The sequence below is a fragment of the Ceratotherium simum genome, chromosome 20 (assembly GCF_057802395.1).
Source record: "Ceratotherium simum simum isolate JZ-2026a chromosome 20, ASM5780239v1, whole genome shotgun sequence".
Classification (NCBI taxonomy): Eukaryota; Metazoa; Chordata; class Mammalia; order Perissodactyla; family Rhinocerotidae; genus Ceratotherium; species Ceratotherium simum.
In genome coordinates, this window is record NC_141919.1 from 14523112 (window position 1) to 14538869 (window position 15758).

General features: G+C 38.7%; 1 protein-coding gene across 13 annotated transcripts in view; it reads left to right on the forward strand.

The window, feature by feature from the left end:
• The window catches only part of PRUNE2 (prune homolog 2 with BCH domain), a 346173-nt gene that overhangs the window by 249770 nt on the left and 80645 nt on the right, over positions 1-15758 (forward strand). The window lies entirely within an intron of this gene.

The window sequence follows — 15758 nt, forward strand, 5'->3', positions numbered from 1 at the left end:
GTACTTAGATAAATCCTATATTCTCTGGATTTCTCATTTTTCAAAGACAGCTAGATGTTGATAATATTCAATATTTCCTTCCGGATGCACTGTGAGCATCATCCCTTTTGTTTTTAATTTCAGGATGGACTCCTCCTTTTTTATGGCTTCTAACAGTGTTGGTTAATATCTTGCTACTTTAAGTGTGGTCCACAGACCAGCAGCACAGACGTCAACTGGGAGCTTGTAGAAATGCAGAATCTCAGTTCCCACCCCAGACTTACTAAATCAGCATCTGCATGTTAACAAGATTCCCAGGTGATTTGTATGAAAGTAGGTTAATATATCCTGTGACTCAAAATCCTTATTTTTGAGTGGTGAGGAGATAGAGCCGTACACCTTGCCTCTGACAGTAGAAGCTCTCTTGCTCTTCCCTTAACTAATGTGCTGCACTGAACACATCTCCCATTCTGCTCTGTAATACGTACTGACTGATAACCTCAGTGGAACGCTCCCAGCTCACTGCAAACTCTCTCGAATGCACAGGGGCAAGCGTACCCTTTAACTAAATTCAGTGTTTACCAAGAATCAGCTGTGTTTGCTCCCAGACCTGTTTATACCAGTTGTACTAGTTAATGTAATTACACAATTTAAAGAAACAGATGAAATAAGAGTAGGAAAGAGTTATTTCTAAGATGAATGCTTTGGAAAGACTGAATGAAATGAAATGAAACATACTCTCAATGAAAATATGCTCTCAAATTACAGCAATAGAGCTATGAAAAATTGGGAGGGGATTGTAAAAATGCAGAAGGAGTCTCCATTCAGATTCTTTCACATATGTCTGAGGTTTTATTCCCCGTTAATGAAACTGAAATTAGAAATTGAAAATTATACTTCTTATGTATGACTTATGCAACCAAGAGGATGGGAAGGACCTATAGACCCATGCTCGAGAAATATTTTAAATGGCCTTGGCCCTACATGAAAAGATTATAAATGGATGCATAATTTTATCCATTTATAATTTGAATTCAAATTCGAGTTCAAATTTATTTATTCAAGTTCAAATGCAAATAAAATTGCTGTTATTTGATAATAAAACATTGATTTTTAACAATTTCCCTCTTTAACCAAATTTTTAATTAACCAACTGCTTGTCCTAATCTTATCAGCTAATATAAATATAAATATCAGGTTTCTACTGTATAGCTTTATTTTTAAAGAGTCAAGCAAAGAAGAAGCAAGGAGTTTTATTGCCTTAATGGACTCTTTTTCAGGTTAGGAATTTGAGGCCCAGACAGGTGAAGTATTTTGCTTTGGGTCAAAGTGTGGTTCTCAAAATGTGGTCCTGAGATCAACCATATCAACATCACCTGGGAGCTTGCTAGAAATGACGATTCGGCTGGCCCCAGACCTACTGAATCAGAGACCCTGGGAGTGCGGCCCAAGTGTTTGTTTCCAGAAGCCCTCCAGGCAAGTCTGATGCTGCTAAAGTTTGAGGCCTGTTGATTTACTGTGACCACACAGGAAAAGCAGAACTTGAAGAAAAACCCGTTTCTCCTCCAATCTGGACCATTATACCTTCTGACTAATTTGTCAGGCACTTTCTCTAAACCTGACAGTTCTTTTAATCAGAAATTTTAGACTTTACAAAATTTAAACAATGGCCTACAACAAAAGAATCTTAGATAGAAAAGGACTCTGTAACATAGATAAGGACTCTCTAACATAGATAAGGTAAAAATCTCTAAACTGTACCTAAGGATGGATAATTTCTAATGACCTAATTGACGAATGAATTTACTGTTAATATAGTTGTAGCTATTGGTCCTGCTGCTGCTCTCATGGTGGGCTGCCATGTATTGAGGGCTGACTCTGTGCGAGATCCAGGACTAAGCATTTTATAGATTATCTCATTTTGTAAAGTAGGTGATTATCCAGATGAAGGACTGCAGTTTAGCACGATCAAGTAACTTACCTAAAGGTGTAGAGATAACAGGGTATGTAGTTAGAATTTGAAACCTGGCTGTCAGATTTGAAAACCCATGCTTTTAAACACTACATTTTATTATCTGCTCATTTGGGGGAGTTAGGGCTACTTTAAAAAAAAAAGTTTACTCAGTGACTAGAGAATGAAAACAGGAATCACTAATGTAGAAACTAAGTCCACACAGCATGAATTGAAAATGTTTCTTTGTATCAATATAGACCACTGTTCTCCACCCTAGTTGCATATTCGAATAATAGCTGGAACTCTCTAAAAAATATACTGATGCCCACATCCCACCCTTAAGCCAATTAAATTTAAATCTCCTGGGGTGGGGTCTGAGTATTTGTATTTTTTTTATAGCTCCCTGGGTTATGCTAAGGGACAGCCAGTGTTGAGAACCAGTCATCTGGACGTAAAGGTTCAGACAATTCAGGCTCAGAAAGGGATTTTGATGAGTTTTTCCATGTAGCCTGTTATGAGGCAAGGATGCTAGCCATTCATTGAACACTCGCAATGCCCCAGACAGATTGCATTGCTCTCAAATATCCACCATATTTGGGGGTGACCATAATGGAGTTAAAAGATAAATAAGCATATAATTTTCAGGAATCCCAAATGTAAAGTTTGGTGTTTAAAAATACCTATTTACCCATAACTGACCTGGATTAATACAGTTTTTCTAGACTAACCTCTGGAAAATACCTAGGAAAACCATTTTCCTGGAGCAGGAAGTAGATGTTTTAGTAAAATCCTGCCTCTTTCTTTTAAATCATCCTACTTTTTTCTTTGTATAAGAGAATCAAAATGATGTTTATTTTATAAACATACAATATAAACTAAAAGACAATTGATGGAAATTTTTAATTTTTACCAGCTTAGAAAAGGAACCTATTTGGCCAATTAGTACGAAATATTTGTGTAGATGCTCCCAATCCCTGATTTTTTTTTAGTTCTTCTACCTCTCAAACCAGACAGAATTAATGATGTGTCTTGTTTTATGCAGTAATGTCTCTGAAAAAGTTGAATGTGGTTTGAATTATTGTTTAAGTTTGCATGACTCTCCTACTATTATTCTCTAAAGTAGTGGTTCTTAATTACAGTGTTTTTGCCCCTCAGGGGACATTTGACGGTATCTGGAGACGTATTTGATTGTCACAACTGGGGGAGGGAGTTTGCTATTGGCATCTGGGGAGTAGAGGCCAGGGACGCTGCTCAGCATCCTGTAATACACAGGACAGACCCCACAGCAAAGAATTGTCCAGCCCAAAATGTCAATAGTGCCGAGGTTGAGAAACCCTGCTCTGAAGTTACTTCTTTTTACCTGTTGTGAATTCAGATTTTTTTCCTATATTTGGCTTGCCTAGAGCCCTTCTATAAAGAACTGTTGTATGAAATGATAACGTATGATACAACTTCTGTTCCACCAGAGTTAGCCCACATACTCTCTGCCCTGTAGGCAGGGCCTGTAGATCATTTCTAATTTGTATTTAAAGCATTTCAGTGGCTGAGATGTATGGTGCAAACAGCAATGGGAGTTGGATAGTTGTGGGGGAAATTTGAGCATCTGAAGACTTCAGGGGCCAAAAAGAGAATCTCTTACATTGACCTGAAAGAATAAAGATTAAGGAGGCTTGGCCTCTTTTTCCTGGATCAATTAGATGGCACTATATATTTTTGATTGATTAAGCATAATTTTCATTTTATAAGCTTAACATTTTTCTAGATGTTTTGTCACTCCTTTTTATAATACCCTTCTTAATTGGGGTGCAGACTTCCATGAAAATGAAAGTTAAGTAATTACTTCACTAAAGTTATCTTCCCGAGCATCATGTCTCTCCCTATGACTGGGGCTTGGTTGGCTGGAAATTAAGTAGAGATTTGGGAAATTATCTGATGTGTGTGTGGGAGGGTGTTAGAGTGTGTGTGCCTGCGCATGTCTGTGTGTGTGTGTGTATTAGTCCTTTGTGCTTGATATCTAGGATGCCCGCCTATCGGTTTATCTGCTCAGCTCCCCTCTTCTAGGAAGTGACTCTTACCCATCACTCTTGTTATAACAGGTGCCATATCTGTATTTTGTGGTCTCTCCAATCCACCTCAATGGCTTGGCACAGAGCTAGGCACCCAACCCAAGTGGGAACAACCAGAGTTCTTTCTCTAGGGTTTTCAAACTCGAGACCAAGAGAAAATGAGTCTTGACTAAAACTGAAAGGTCTAGACTGTAGCTGCCCATGTTTCCCACCACTTGGGCGACACTAGTTGGTCGCAGGAGAGGAGAATGAAGCCAGGAGAAGAGGATGGAGAAGCTGGGTGGCCCACACATCCCTGGCAACCCTTGCCCTCCTCCCAGCCTCTCCCCCAGTTCTTCCTTTGCTTTTTCGAGAACACTCCCCAGATCCTTCTGACTTTCTTTCTCTTTACTTAAGCCAGTTTGAGTTAAGTTTCTGTGACTTGCAACCAAGAGAGTAACGACAACACAGTGTCCTTACCTGAAAATGAATTCCTTGAGCTATCCACACACAGAGGTCTCCAAATGAAAATAAAACCACAAACCCCAGAGTGTATCTGTTTGCAGGAGGGGGTCTCTAGTAATTAGCTTAGATTGCAACAAATGGCACACACAGACTGTTGGCTCTGCATGTGTGCTCTAAGATTGGTGTTTACCCTATTACATTCCAATTTAAGGATGTCACGAAGTTTATCAATGAGCAAATGGAAACTAGCAAGAACACATATATGGGTAGCAAGAGGTATGTGCCTTGATATATAGATTTTTTAGACTTTTTTTTTAAAAAAAAGTTACTTGCATTGGGTCAATAGAAAAGGGGACACAACCATATTCCCCACTTAAACTTGGTGATGATTGGGTATTTTTAGCAAATGAGTTGTCAGCAGAAAGGCTTCATTAGACTCATCAGGATATCTGCCCATGAAGAACGAATCCCAAACTGTACTGACAGTTTCCTTGAGCCAAAATGATGAAGCACCTCTGACAAGAGCCGTATTGTGCTCCCCATGTGAGGAGCATGAGGAACAAAAGAGACAGTTTGATCTTCATTTGGTCAGGTTAATATTGACACAGCTTAGAAAAATCAGAAGTGTGTGTAATGTACACGTACAGCAAGCACTCTGGTTTCCATAAATCAGAAAGGGGCACCCAGAGAGGAAAGAAGGTCTCTTTCTTTCTTGAAATACTGTGCAAACCAGATGATTTATTGTTACAAAGGAAAAGAAATAAAGCCGTAAGTGTTCAAGCTCATGGCTCAAAACAAGCCAATAGGGATTTTTTTTAAATGTCTATACACAATTATGGAAATAATTTATTATTATTATTTGGTAGATGGAGTGTTGCCCAGGTTCTACCATTTGAAAAATAAAGCATGACTAATGAGTGAATTTTCCATTATGCATGGGTCCTGAGTTATCCATTCTCATATAGAAATCCTTATAAACATACATAATGTCTTTATCAAAGTTTAAGTGGAACAACAGTCTAGTCCTTTTCTCGCAGAGTCCTTAAATCCACACTTTTTCCAAAAGTTTTGATGATTATGGGTCTGTCCTTAAAGAAAATGTAAATTAGGCTGAGCTAGTTAATGAGAAGGTGACTTATTTGTCTCTAATTGATTGTGAACCTTTCCACATCCAAGTATTCAATCTACTGTTAACTAGTTTTGAGAGTCTGCCTAGGACCACTCTTCTATGAAGTACAGTACATAAGCATCTTTTTCCAGGGCAACTCTCCATTGGTGTAACGTTGATTCTCCTTATGATGGAGACGGTGAGGATGGGGCAGGATTTCAACTTGCTTAATTTCAAGTTGATCTGAAAACAGCCCACTTCATTTCAAGAAGTTCTGAATTTAAACCTATGCTTTCAGATGAACTATCTCCCAATCTCCCTCCCCTTCTCTCTCTCTCTCCATTAATGATATAGTTATAGGAGGTAGTAACTATTTGTCCCATGACATGAAAACAGTGATTTTCAATTTTCAATAAACATGTGCTCTCTCCCTCTATTCTTGAATTCTTTGACCCAAATGATGACATTACAAGGGTGATTGCTTAAAAGACTCTTGATTTCTCCTCTCATGCTTATGACATGACCTAAATTGAAGTATCTGCAGACTGATACATTATTTTTGTCTTTGATAGTTGTGCCTTTTCAGGAGGACTTTGCTTCAAGTGATGGTGATATTATAGGCTCTTCCTATTAAGATGTCCACTGCCTCAGGGTAAAAAATTACCTCTTTTGTCTCCTTACACCCATCCCCTGCAATCCTGATTCCTGGTTTCTCTGGGCTTGTGAGCAGAAAAAAAGTAATGTTGGGATGATTTTTAGATGATGAAATTTTTACATACTGAATGTTAAAGTGGAATTCTTCCATTGTTGGTGTGTCTAAGCTACTAGGGCAAGAAGAACTACTTGAGGATAATTCTGGGTAACCAGTGACTCTGCTAGTTCTCCTGTTTTTTTTTTTTTTTTTTTCCTGGTACACATGCATACTCAACTTTTGAAAGTACATATTGCCACAAGAATATCACGTTCTGGGCAAGCCCCAGTGGCCTAGAGGTTAAGTTTGGCGTGCTCTGCTTCAGTGGCCTGGGTTCGGTTCCTGGGCACAGACCTACACCACTCGTCGGTTGGTGGCCATGCTGTGGCGGCGGCTCACATACAAAAAGAGGAAGATTGGCAACAGATGTTAGTTCAGGGCAAATCTTCCTCAGCAAAAAAAAGAACATCACAACATTCTTCGTTATGATAGTTTCTTTGGACAAGTTTTCAATTTTCAGTTCATACTTATAGTTGATGGTCAGCCCACATTTATATTTACAGACCAGATGAAAAACTGGAAATTGATCATAAAGAATGGTAATATTATATCATCAAAAAATTTGAGCAGCACATTATTCTTAGCACTTGTTGAAATCAGAGATGTGGCTTGCTTCTGTATAGCGACAAGAGAGAATCATTACTAAACAGAAATACGTGGAATAGCAAAATCCTGTTTGTTATCACATTAAAAACTGAATTAATTAGTAATATCTTGGGTGATAAAGAATTTTCTCATTCAGGGATAACATAGAGGTTAAAAATGGGCTCTGAAATCAGACTAACCTGGACTCGAGTCCCATTTTTCACACGTGTGAGCTGTGTGACATCAGTTACTTGACCTCCCAAAGCCTCCATTTTCTCAATGCAAAACAGAGACAATGTTACGCACCTCACTGGAGCATCTTGAAGTTTAAATGAGATGATGCAAAGCATTTAACAGAGTGCTCAATGCAAAGCAGTGCTTTATTAGATTATGTTAGTCAGTATACTATTGGTTTAAATGAAAACTATATTGATATGTATATATGTTACATATTCATTTATATATTGTAGTAGTTTTAATTTTCACACAGTCTTTTCACAAAAGGGCTCTCTTTATCTATAAAGAATGATAATATGAACTTTCTGACTCTATTTTCAAAATTTGATGTATAATATAGTTTTAACAGACTCAGTGAAGTTTTTACTACTAAAATGCCTTGGCTAGCTTATAAAAATAAGAACAATATGAAAATAATAACATTTAAAAAAAATGACATCTGGTAAAAACATGGGAAATATCTTTGCTTACCAATTAAAAAGTGTATGAAAAACAGAATAAATAAAATCTCTTAATTTATGCATTTTGTGTTCTCATAAATCATTTTCCTGTCAAAATTATCAGACTTTATTATTGCTGAATATTTTAAACATCATAATAGAATTTTGGTAGCATAAATCATCAAGCTTTCAGTTAGAACATTTGTGTACATACCTCAGCATCTTTCTTATTTCTTGATTAAAAAAATAGTCCTAAGTCTAGAAATAAATCTGTGCAAAGTATAAGTGTCGAACTATACTCTTAAATTTCCATAACGCAGCAATCCATGCTGGCCACTGTGTTTACAAGGTAGTTATAGATTGTCAAACTGCATTTCTAAGGCTCATTATTCTCAAAAATGAAGCTGTACGAGCTTGTGTTTTAATCTTGGTAATGATTTTTATCCACAAGCATCCTACCTACAGACAATACCTGCTTGCTTGATTTCTCTGTTTCCTGCAAGAAGAAAAAAAATTCAACATAGTGGATCTGGGAACAGTTTGTCTATGGCATGAGAAAATAATTTATTTCATTTAATAAAAGCCTTACTCAATATATTTTATTTATAATTTGTAAAAGAGACAACTGTTTTGGATGATGTGTATAGTCCAGAATGTTGAACCTAAATGGAAAGTATTAGCATCAGGAGTAAAATCCACTTAATGTCACATGGCACTTGGAGGTGAAATGGCAGAAATGATGAAAAAGACTTTATCCATGGTGATTTAGCTGAAGGAAAAATCACTACACATTTTTTTTGATTCTTTAAAAGCTGTTATTTGTGTAGCGGCAAACAGAAGCTCATTCACTGAGTCTAATTTGGAATTAAGAAGAAAGAATCCATTAATGGGATAAACACTGTCTTACCCATAATTTTTATATTTTACATCATTTTTAAAATGACTTTCTTTTGTATTTAACTTTGTGTAACTTCCTCTATTCTCTTAGATCTAGAAATTTTACATGTGGATCACTCAAATGATTTAAAATTGTGTGTGATTATCATTCGAAAGTTCATCTATATTATAAAGGATATAAGGCAAGAAATTGTAATGTGAATAACCAGTTTCCATACTAAGAATTGGTAAAATGCTTTCTGTGAGTCAGAGTAATCCCATGAATCCTCAGAGACCTTTTGATAGCTGAAGAACCAGGAAAGGAAAGAGACCTAACGTTTGTTGTCTACTCTATGTCAGGCAGTTAACCAGCTTTTTTTTTTTCATTGAAGTATAGTTGACATACAATATTGTATTAGTTTCTGGTGCACAATAGTGATTCGACACTTATTTACATTACAAAATGATCACCCTGATAAGACGAGTTACCATCTGTTAACAGAAACTGAGAACAAATTGGTGGTTGCCAGAGGGAAGGACGAAATAGGTGAAGCGGATAAAAGATACAAACTTTCTGTCATAAAATAAATGTCATGGGTATGTGACCTACAGCATAGGGAATCGTCAACAATACTGTAATAACTAGGCAGCTTTTGGATATATGTTCTTTGTGTGTGTGTGTGTGTGTGTGTGTGTGTGTGTGTGTGAGGAAGATCAGCCCTGAGCTAACATCCATGCCAATCCTCCTCCTTTTGCTGAGGAAGACCGGCCCTGAGCTAATGTCTATTGCCAATCCTCCTCCTTTTTTTCCCTTTTTCTCCCCAAAGCCCCAATAGATAGTTGTATGTCATAGTTGCACATCCTTCTAGTTGCTGTATGTGGGACGCCGCCTCAGCATGGCCAGACAAGCGGTACATCGTTGCGCGCCCAGGATCCAAACCCGGGCCGCCAGGAGCGGAGCACGAGCACTTAACAGCTAAGCCACGGGGCCGTCCCCTGAAATGTGTTCTTAATTCTCATCAGCCCTGAGAGGTGGGAGTTTACAGATGAGATAAACCAAGGCTCAGAGAGGTGAGGTAACTCACTCAGGTCACCCAGCTAGTGAATGGCAGAGCCAGGGTTAACCTCATGTCCAGCTGACTCCAAAGCCTTTACTAGAAACCTTGGAGGGAGCACCCTATAATAATGGAGACACAATCAGATTTTAGATTAGCAACTTGGCTAAATTATAACAACTTTAATATCAGAGCATCTAAATGTCCATTGTCCGTTAGATTTCAGTATATATTATTTGAATACATATAGAAATGACATTCTATTTTTATTTATTTATTTATTATTATTATTATTGTTTTTTTTTGGTGAGGAAGAGTGGCCCTGAGCTAACATCTGTGCCCATCTTCCTCTAGTTTTTTTTTGTACGTGGGATGCTGCCACAGCATGGCTTGACTAGTGGTATAGGTCCGCACTTGAGATCCAAACCTGCGAACCCGGGCCGCTGAAGCGAAGCACGTGAACTTAACCTCTATACCACCTGGCCAGCCCCCATTCTATTTCTACATGATTATAGAAATTATTTTCTACTTAACACTATGTCATAACCGTTTTCCTGTGTCATTAGTATTCTTTGATGGCATTATTTTTTTTTTAATTTTTTATTTTTTTTATTTTTCCCCTAAAGCCCCAGTAGATAGTCGTATGTCATAGTTGCACATCCTTCTAGTTGCTGTATGTGGGATGCGGCCTCAGCGTGGCCAGAGAAGCGGTGCGTCAGTGCACGCCTGGGATCCAAACCCGGGCCGCCAGTAGCGGAGCACGTGCACTTAACCGCTAAGCTGTGGGGCCGGCCCTGATAGCATTATTTTTAATAGCAGCATAATATTCTTTTGTGTAACTGTCCCATAATTTATTTAACCATTTCTCTATTGTTGGACATTTAGATTGTTTCCAAGTTTTAGTTATTAAAGTAATAATCCAGTGAATAGCTTTGTCCAGAAACCTTTGTGTGCATATCTGACTTTTTCTTTAGAATATGTTTCTAACAATGTATGAGAATGCCCATTTTGTTTTTTTTTTTTTTTTTTTTAAAGATTTTATTTATTCAGTTTTTTTCCCCCCAAAGCCCCAGCAGACAGTTGTATGTCATAGGTTCACATCCTTCTAGTTGCTGTATGTGGGACTCGGCCTCACGTTGGACGGAGAAGTGGTGCCTCGGGGCGCTCCCGGGATCCGAACCCAGGCCGCCAGCATCAGAGCGCGCGCACTTAACCGCTAAGCCACGGAGCCGGCCCTGGAGAATGCCCATTTTGAAATATTTACCAATAATAGGAAAAGAGAGGATGGAATATTTTATTATTAAAGGATTTCTTTGATTATCAATGAGTTCAGATATTTATTCACCATTTGCATTTCAATTGAACTGAAATGGTCTTTTATGTTCTCCAACTATTTTTCTGTTGCTATATCTACTAATTTTCTGTTGCTATATTATATTTCATCAATATATAATCTCTAGGACTTGAAACCTTTCTCCTCCCAGTTGAAAAGAACAACAACAGGAAATAATAATTGCATTGAGAAACTTTTGAGTGGGTTTTAAGCATAAGAGTGTCATGCTTCTATACACATTTTTAGAAGCTCTCTCTTGGTACTGTGTGGAGAACGGATCATAGGGAGATAAGAGCGCTGCAGGAAGACCAGTTGGGAGGCTGTCACCAAAGTTCAGGCAAGAGATGATGGTGACGGTGGCCTAGACAGCAGTAGAGATGGAGAGGAGACACAGAAGTGTTTGGACTTGAGATATGTTTCAGAGGTAAAGTTAATAGGATTTGCTGATAGATTTTGTGAGGAATGAGGAAAGAAAGGAATCAAGAATAATTCCTAGATGGAATGATGGCTTGAGTAACTGAGTGGATGGTGGAGCCATTTAATGATGTGGAGGAAACTGGTGGAGAGGTAGGTTGTATTGTATCTGAGATGCTTATTAGACATTTACGTGGAAATATCATTGGATAGACAAGGTTAGAGTTCAGATGGATGTGGATTTGGTTGTCTCTGGCAAGTAGATTGTTTGAAAGCCATGTGACTGGATGAGATCACCAAGGAGAATGTGTACATAAAGAAGAGAAAGGGGTTTGGAAACAAAGTCTGAGGCAATGAACATTTAGAGGTAGAGTAAGGAAGAGGAACCAGCAAAGGTGACTGAGGAGTAGCCAGTGAGTTGGGAGAAAAACCAGCAGAGTGTAATGTCAGGAAAGTGAAGGAATTACGTGTTTCAAGAAGGAGGGAGGGTCAACGTCCTGGAATTCTTCAGAGAGGCTGAATAGAGTAAGAAGAGGGAAGTGAGTTTTGGATTTGGCAACCTGGAAGTGATTGGTACTTTTGAGAAGAGCAGTTTCAGTGGACCAATGGGGGCGGAAACCTGACAGGAGCAATTCAGAAGACAATAGAAGATAAGAATATGTGAGCAATGTAAGAAGAATGGGTTTTCCTCTCTCAAGGAGTATCCACATTTAAGTATTCAAATGTTTACAAGACATTATTTAGATCACTTTTATTTCATGTGATGGCCTGAAGCTATCAGCATATAGCATAAAGACTAAATTTTTCAGAGCAATGGAGTAAGAACTAAAATAGGATTTTGTGAGAGAATGGAATTTTCTGCTGCATTTGTCCACGCACTTTCAACCACAAATGTAGTAAATCTATAAGACACCATCCCTGTCACTACCTCGTTCTTACATTAGTTCAAGTGGAGTCATATCATTTCTGTTTTCTGCCCTTTGTCATCATGATCCTCAGCCTCTTTTTAGCGCCCTTGAGATTTACACCTTAGCTTTTGGCCAGGACATAACAAAGGCTTTTTCTCCCCCTATTTCTAGGCCTTCCTACTCATTCCAAAACTAGGAATTACTCCAGCAAAAGGAACTCGTGACCTCTAAAAATGTTTAATGATTGAATCTTTGGTACCATGAGTGACAAAAGGCTGTGTCAAGGAGCAATTCCCATTCTTCCTAACTGATGGGAATAGTCTGGGTTTTTGCCAGTCAATTTCCAGTTATGATGATTAGTGAAGTAACTCCCTAAATTCCATGCAGCGTTCTCAGACTAAGGTCATATTTCAAATGTGGAGGCTTGTATGATGGGGGTGAGGGTGGTGAATTGAAGTAGGATCCCTTTATTTTGTAAACCTTTGGCAAATTGAGCGGGAGATATAGATATATATATGTATATGTGTATAATTTTAACTGAAGGTGGGGGAAACATCTTGAAGACATTTGAGCAGACTAACAAATAGTATTTGTATACATGTAACTAAAACAGTAATTTATCAGGTAGAAGGCAGATGGGGGGAATAAAGTGCCAACCTGTATCTACAGTTGGGTTGTGTTGATGATGAAGTGCTGTTTATTCAGGACCAGCCTAGCTTGTCAGCAACATAAGAGCAGTCACGGCACATGGCTCCCTGCCTAGCTAGAAGACAATAATAAATTATCTCCTATGCAAACAGCACCGGCATAAAAGCAGAACAAACAGACTCTGCCTCCCGGATTCCTGAAGATTCTTACTCATTGCCTTGTCTGATTCTGTTTTAAACATGAAACTCCTAAAGCCAATAAGATGGAATCTGGTTTGAACAATTTTATTAGGGCAAATAGGACATAGTTGTTGACGATCTCTGTTTTGGGGTCACTATAAGATGTAAGCATTTTGTTTCACTAACATGCCAAAGTGATTCACGTAAGACTTTGTTTTATGAATACTTCATTTGATCCTATGGAATTTGGGGTCACCCAGAAGAAAACTGGGAGAGTGTTACGCAACGGAGCTTGATCCTAAGAATCACTTGAGGTACATAATGAAAATACAGATTCTCGGGGTGGCCTGGTGGCACAAGCGGTTAAGTGCGAGCACTCCGCTGCAGTGGCCCGGGGTCCGCTGGTTCAGATCCCGGGTGCGTACAGACGCACCGCTTGTCAGGCCAGGCTGTGGCAGGCATCCCATATAAAGTGGAGGAAGATGGGCATGGATGTTAGCCCAGGGCCAGTCTTCCTCAGCAAAAAGAGGAGGATTGGCAACAGATGTTAGCTCAGGGCCGATCTTCCTCACAAAAAAAAAAAAAAGAAAAAGAAAATACAGATTCTTGGACCCAATGAGAACTCTAGCAGAGCAGCCCAGAAATATGCACCTCAGGGTGGTTTTTATGGTAAGGCTAGTGTGAGGAACAAGGAGCCGAGGGTGAGTCGGTAAGTCTGGTGACAGCATTGAGAGAATCCAAAGGACTGGTTTGTAGGAAAATATATCAATTAACAAATGCCTCCCTGGAGCAGTGCATTTCAGATTTCCATGTGCATTTGAATCACCCAGAATTTGTGGAAAATGCAGATGCTGCTTCAGTAGGTCTGGGGTGTGGCCTGAGACTCAGCATTTCTAACAAGATGCCTGGTGTTTCCAATGCCTCCGACTTGAGTCCAGCATGATCCTATTGCCGTGATTTTAACACAGAAGAATCCAAACAGATTGGAGCTCAGCCAACATTTTTGAATAGCAAATGTTCCACAAGTATGGCTTTGAATAATGCCGAGTCTACTGAATCCTCATCTTTTGCTCAGATACCAGTAAGACCTGCCTTCTCTTGTTGGAGCAACCCAGCCTGGAGTGTCCTGATAATTGTTATATGTGAAAATCTTTTAGAAATGCTGTGTCTTCTTTCAAGGGTTTAGAAACATATTTGGGAAGTTTTATGTACAGAATGGAAAAAATATTTTGAAAGGAAAATTGTAGGGTTTCTTGTACTAAAGCCTTCAGTCACTGGAGATAAGATGTAGGTAATTGCTGTCCATTCTTATTTTCCTACGGGACCAGTCTTCTTTTGTGATTCGTAATGGCAAAAAGCTGAGCAGTGAGGTTTTGATGGATACACCAATCATGATTTGAAATAATTTTGTCTACTGAATGCACGTTGTGTATAATATGAGGTCTGATTTTTAAAAAGCTCGTTCTAAATATCAGCTTCTATGGTGGGAAAATTATTTTTTAAAAAAATATGTATTTAAAAATTGTTATTATGACACCTGGGCAATAAATAAAAAGTATGAAAGCTGACAGTATGCTTTTTGGAACACGTTTCCAAAAGCTCTTGTATTTGAACATCATAAATTTCGTTACCAAGTCAGTAAAATAGATTCTTGGTATTCATCAGCAATATATCCTGGGACCTTTGTGAATTCCCATGTGCAATTCCGTGTAACCAAAAAGTGAAAGTGGCCTCATGAAGTGTCTAACGAGAGTGGCTGCCACAGGAGTAGATGACAAACGCTCTTTGAGGTGTGGACTGGTGATGGGCTGTGCCTGCACATCTGCCAAGTGCTTCATGTGCCCTCTCTGGGGCCTCATAGACCTTGAGATTCAACTCAGCAGAATTGCAGAGTGCATGTGTTGTGGATCTTTTAAGTGACTGGTAAATAGTCTAAGACACAAATGTCAAATCCACAAGTTTCAAAGAACTACCACATACAAATGTTAATCTGTACATGGGAAAAACCTGCACCTATATGCACTGCACTATTTAGCTCCTCACAGTGGTTATCTGAGGGGGTACATGGCACTTCCACTTTCCTTGGTATACATTTCTGTATTGCTTTAATATTTTACCAGTGGCACGCATAATTCTGATGACTTTTGTAATCAGAAAAAAAAGTTAGTAGAATTCTTTGTATCTCTTGAGTGCACATCATGGTGATTTTCACTGAGTAGTGCAATAGACTGTCAATGGATTGATGATATATGAAGATCATATATAGATGCTATGATATATATATGCTAAGATAGAGGATTATGTAGTACAGGTTGGTTTTGTGTATATGTCTCTCCAGTTCATTCAACAGACATTTCTTGAGCAACTAGTATATGCCAGGCATTATGCTAGGGGCAAACATACAGTCTTCACTTATTTCTTTAAGAAGGGGAAACAGCCATGCTGACAAAGTGGTCCACATTGCAGTTAATAAAACTCGAAAAGACCAGCACATTCCCACAGCTGATGTGAGCCACAGGTCTGGGTACTCTGTGGTAGTGGGTCCCCTTTCCACAATTATTCATTCCTCCTTAGGTCCACTTAGAGCAAGCAGAGCTGACATCACTGCCCTTACACAAATCTCCCAGACTTCTACACTGGAATAGGAAGCATTCAGTAAACTCAGCTAGATTCAGCCTTAGGAATTCTGTTTGGAGTTAATAGTAATCATCAGAAAACAATTAGAGAAAAGAACAATTTTTCTCGTGATAGGATGTGATAATAGCACACATTCCTACATTC